Here is a 5,826-nt window from a genome sequence, read left to right on the forward strand (position 1 = left end):
CTTCTTAGGGTTAGCTTGTGTCCCTTTTTCACTAACAATATGTCCCAAGTATTCCACTTTAGTCTACATGAAAGAACACTTCTTCTCCTTAGCAAAAATCATGTGATGTCTCAATACATCAAAAACCCTCCTCATGTGTGTAAGTGATCTTGTAGAGTCTTGCTGTAAATCAGAATGTCATTTAAAAAAACTAAGATAAACTGAAAGAGGAAAGGCTGCAAAATCTTATTCATCATGCTCTAGAAGGTAGCTAGAGCATTTGTAAGTCCAAATGGCATTACTAAGAAATGATAGAGCCCACGATCAGTCTTGAAAGTAGTCTTTACTTCATCACCCTCTTGCATGCGGATCTGATGATACCGTGACCTCAAATCAATCTTCGTAAAGAATCGAGCCCCCTTGAGCTCATCAAGAAAATCATCAATCCTGGATATTGGATACATGTTCTTCACTATGATCTTATTAAGATCCATGTAGTCAATGCACATCCTAAAAGATCCATCTTTCTTTTTTACTAATAAAAGTAGAGATGCATAAGGTAGAGAACTTAGTTCAATGAATGCCATCTCAAGAAGCTCCTTGATTTTCTTAGCCACTTCCTCCCACTCACATTTGGATAATTTGTAAGGTGGCTTATTGATTGGCTTTGAGTTGGGTTCCAAATCAATAGGGTGATCTACTGCTCTCTTGGGAGGCAATGAAGTAGGCACCTCAAACAAATCCCTATACTCCTCAAGAAGAGTTGTCAAGGCTAGAAGACTAGCTAAATTGCTTGGTTGATCTTCCATCTCTTTATTCAAATGCAAAACAAATATTTGTGAATGCCTCTTGTACTCCCTTTTGAGTTATTGAATAGTGATAAGCTGAAAATCCGATCTACTAGGAATTCCATGTAAATGGATGAGCTGTCCATTGAAGATAAACTCCATATACAAATGTGAGAAATTCATAGTGATTTTGCCTAATGTCATCAACCAATCACAACCGAGTACAATGTCTATAGGCCCCATTTCCAAAGTAATCTGGTTTACTTTTGCTTCAAAAATTTCAGCTAGCTATAAAGAAACCTGTGGGCATATTTGTGCGCTAATTTCTTCTTCACCATTGGCCACTTGAACTCTAATGGGTTTTTGTAAATCGATGGGAATACAATTCAGCTTGTCCATAATGGAATTATTCACAAAACTATGTGTACTGCCACTATCTATCAAAATGAACACTGCCTTTCCATGAATATTACCCTTCATATAGAGTGTATTAGGGCTCTTAGAACCTATCCAAGCATCCATGGAAATTGAACAACTAGTGGTAGCAAGTGGCTCATGAGAAGTCCAACATGGGTCGAAAGAAACACTCCCACCTGGATCAAAAGGAAAAGAGTCGGCTGGATCATAAAAATACTCTTGCCAAACTTCTTCCTCAAGATCATCATTTTCAGCATTAGGTTCGATTGCATTAGGTTCATCAATCTCATCTTCAAGATCCTCAAAGACTATACACACTTTGTGGCATGATCAGATGTATGCTTTTCCCCACACTTGAAACATAAGCCTTTTTCCTTTTTTTCTTTAATAGAGATCCATAGGAATAGACTTAGGATTCATGTTGGCTAAAATGGATTTAGGCTTATTGTCCCCTTATTTGAAGTCAACTCTAGGACTGCTTGCTATCCTGAAATTACTTTGAGGTCTTGAAGCATTGAACGATGGATAAGTTGGCACTCTTAAGCTCCCATTTGGCACATGATTGCTACCATAAATGTTACCAACTTGCCCCTATTTTAAAACAATCCTTAGTTGTCCAAAACCAGGCTGAAATGAAGATTCTCTTCTACATTTCCTTCCAAAGTACTCCGCAAGCTCAATAGCCTTAAAGAGAGAAGTAGGGTTTTGTGCCATGACATCAGCTGATAAGGATGGCTCTAAACCATATATGTACTTGTGGAGCTTAGCCTCATCACTTATGCTCTCTACATACATGGTAAGGTTGAGAAATTGGTTAGTATACTCTCTTACACTTAGGCCTCTTTGCTCCAAACCATACCATCTCCATGCCAATTTCTCTTTTTCAAGAGGGGAGACAAAGACTCTAGCCATGAGTGTCTTGAAAGCTTCCCACTTCTCTACAAGTATGTTCTCTTTTTTAATATACCTCCACCAAGTATGCACAAATCCCTCCAAGTGCAAGGAAGCAAAATGAATCTTTATGTCATCAGTTCTAGGAAATATGTCAAAGTAAGATTCCATTTTAGAGATCCACTCCTCTAAATCAGATAGTAAATATGACTGACCATTGAACTTGGCCAAAATGATATTAGCTTTCAGTTCCCTTTCATGGAATGGTTGTTATCCCAAAATAGACTAATCATGATTGCCAGGCATTGAACCCCTAAAGTGAGATGAAAATCTCCCAATAGGTGGCTAAGAACTGCTATGCAATCTTCCCATTGGTAGAGGACCCTTAGGAAGTTGAGTATTCAACCCAAAAGCTTGAGAGTTGGCTCCATTCAAACTGCCCAAATAGTCATCATGCCTTTGTGAAGTCTCACCTACTTCATATTGGCTATTTGGGATGCCTCTTCGTCCAATAATTTCATGACCATGACCATTTTGGTTAGGTGACTAAAGTGAAATTGAAGGCTCACTATTTGAATAAGCTTTCTTCTTCACTTCTTTAGATCCCATTTGCATTTGCATCCATTGCGAGAATTGAGCCATAATTTGAGCATTGGATTCCACCAACATGTCAATAGAAGCCTTTGTTTGAGTCATTGAATCCACTAGTTTCTCAATATAAGACTTTGTTTGATCAGTAGATAAAACCATTTGCTCCATTCTTGATAATAGGGCCTCACGACGATCTCTATGTCTTTGTTCATGTACACACAAGGTATTATTAAGTGCATTGATTTTCCCATGTTTTTGAGGCTCTTTAGGGCTCTCTTGAGGTCCATTATCCAATATAGAATCTCTGATTTGTTGAGCATAATCATCCTGGACCTTATTTTTACCCTTATGCCCTGCCATAATAGTGCAGTCCTGCAATACCCCCTATCAGAAAAATGAATATAACTTGGGCTAGAGAACTCCGATTCCAAAAAAATTTAGTTCAAATCGAAGCCAATAATGCCCTCTTCGAGATGAGCTATAGCACGATATAATACGTTTAGGACAAAAAATTCTGTAACTCGATCTTTGAGACTGAATTGTCCAAGCATGCACCCTATTTTAACTAGTGAATGCCCTATTTTCACCCTGTAAGGTAAAATAGTAACCCCAAATGGCTATCAAACCTTGCAGAAGGCTAAGTAGGACCTTTGGATTCCCTGTAGTACCTGCACCTATACTTCAGTAATGAAGTTTGTACCTATATGGACCTGTAAATGCCCTGTAATGTCCTAAATCCTTGTTTTATCCTGGTTTGATCCTGAATGTACTTGAGCCTTTGGAAAATCCTCAATCTTTAATTCTCCACTCATTGTACCTGCGTGAGGGATAAAATGGTAGGACAAGCTCCCTACATGGGGTCCAAATCATTGGGAGGTGGGCAAAGTTCCCCCCGGATTGGTTGGTTGCACCCCTTCAGGATCTTCAATAGTGAGGCAGGGTCACCTCTCTTTTGTCCCACTATCTCCCCCAGCATCCACCTTTTTCCTCGATGGGTATATCATCATAGCAGTAGCATGCTAGTCTAATCAATCATCATGAAATGCATTTCTGAAATATTCATTCAGCCCCTTTCATGAGATGCAATTGGATAAAATCTTGAAAAATTGGATAGGATAAGGGTCTTACAATGCAATTCAGTGACCCACTGATTGCTAGTACTTACCCTTTTACAATATTTCAGCTTAGGTAAAAGAATTCAACCAATCAATAGATTAGAGTGAGCAAACTCATCAATCAATAGATTTAATCAATTGGATTCAAATGTTATGCTGGAAATTTCAAATTGAAACCTCTAATTCACTGATTAGAACTAATATGCATAGAGCAAACATTGCATTACATGAATGGATTGATTCAAGCAAGGATTGGCTGAAATTTGATGGAGATTATTCAATTCTTTAATCTGTCAATCAAGTGGATTAGGCTTAGCAAATAGATTAATGAGAGAGATTAAGAATTGAATAAGAGTACCTTTGACATTGTTGATGATGACTTGATCAATTCTCATACGATTGATAAAGCCTTCGGTGGTCCAACGTTGCCAAAATAATCTTCAAGACTTATGTATTTAATGCTTGAGAACAAACTTGAAGCTTCAAATGCTTGAGATTGAAGCATTAAACTCGTTTCCCCCAAATTTTGGCTCCAAGGAAGCTCTTGAGCTTCAATGTTTGATCAATCGTGCTTAATCCTTGCAATTTGTTGAAGAATCCTTAGTGAAATGATCCCACGGGCTGAAAAGATGAAGATTCTTCAAGAAATTGTGGAGAAATGAAAGCTTGGGCTGAAGCTTTCATGGCTACCATGGCTAGGGCTTCTCAGAAATAGGAGAAGAGGGGAATGCCACTTTTGTCATGAATTTGTGGAAGATTCAACATCCAAATGATCAATGACAAAGCCACCAACTACAGTATGATCAACAGGAGGAGAATCAAGGCCTAGAATCAGCGTGTTGAGGATGAAGATTAGAGAAAGATTCCAGCATAAAATGCCTATGAAACCTCAAGGGCTGAAGGCTAGGAGAAGATCTCTACTGCAAATTCCATGAAATCTTGACCAAAGCTTGAAGAAAGAGGAAAGGAAGACCTCTTTTGAAAAGTAACCACAGTTCAATCCCAAACTAACCCCGATTAACTCTCATTTAGCCTTGTTACCTCCAAATTGCATGAAATTTTGATGACGACCTGCTACTTTAGCCATCCTCCACCACATCTAACCTTGAAGATCTCCAGATCTAGTCTCCTGCTAACTGCAGATGGTCTGCAACCCTCCACTAGTCATTGTCTTTGTCAGGTACTTGTCTAAAATTGATTTTTGATGGAGAAAATAGGACTGAAAATAGAACAAAAAATAGATCAAAGACCAATAATCTGATACCACTTGTTAAAAAGAGAACTAGAGAGAGAAAAAAAGGAAAAAGAGAGTGTGCAGAAGAGAGAGAAAGACAGGAAAGAGAAAGAAGCCATAGAAGCTGTGAGCAAGGAGATAGGAGAATGATAGTAATTGTATTAATGTGTCAAAATATCAGAAAAATTACATGTCCTCTCCTTTATTGCCAATGTCAGTGTGACATGGCATAACATCAATATTATTTACACACTTAATCCTTATTCTTTCCAGCTTTTTACATTAATAGCTTTGGATCTTTATCAACACACATACACATGCATACACTCACTCTCACTCACACACACACACACACACACACACACACACACACACACACACTCTCTCTCTCTCTCTCTCTCTCTCTCTCTCTCTCTCTCTCTCTCTCTCTCTCTCTCTCTGTGGCTTAAAATAATTATAGCAACTCTCTTCTATAATACTACAATACTACCTTTGGGCTTCTCTTACATTAATAACTTTAGACGTTTATTTTATAAAAAAAACACACACACACACACTCTCTCTCTCTCTCTCCAACTTGAGATCAACTTTGTTTATTTAAAAGTTTTTTGTCTAAGTACAATTAGATGAAAAAGTCACATTTTGATTATAATTTCAATAGTATAAACCTTTTTTAAATCTTTGATAAAGTCTTTTTTTTCCCAAATTCACAATGCAAAAGTAGCCATTACATGTTATGTTAATTAGTAGTTTTTTATGTTAGCATTAAAAATTGTCCCAAAAGAGAGGACTATTTTTTCTTTATAAGGTT

Source organism: Lygodium microphyllum, chromosome 1 (assembly GCF_053477565.2).
Source record: "Lygodium microphyllum isolate KBCC chromosome 1, Lygodium_microphyllum_v1.1.10, whole genome shotgun sequence".
In the NCBI taxonomy this organism is placed as follows: domain Eukaryota; kingdom Viridiplantae; phylum Streptophyta; class Polypodiopsida; order Schizaeales; family Lygodiaceae; genus Lygodium; species Lygodium microphyllum.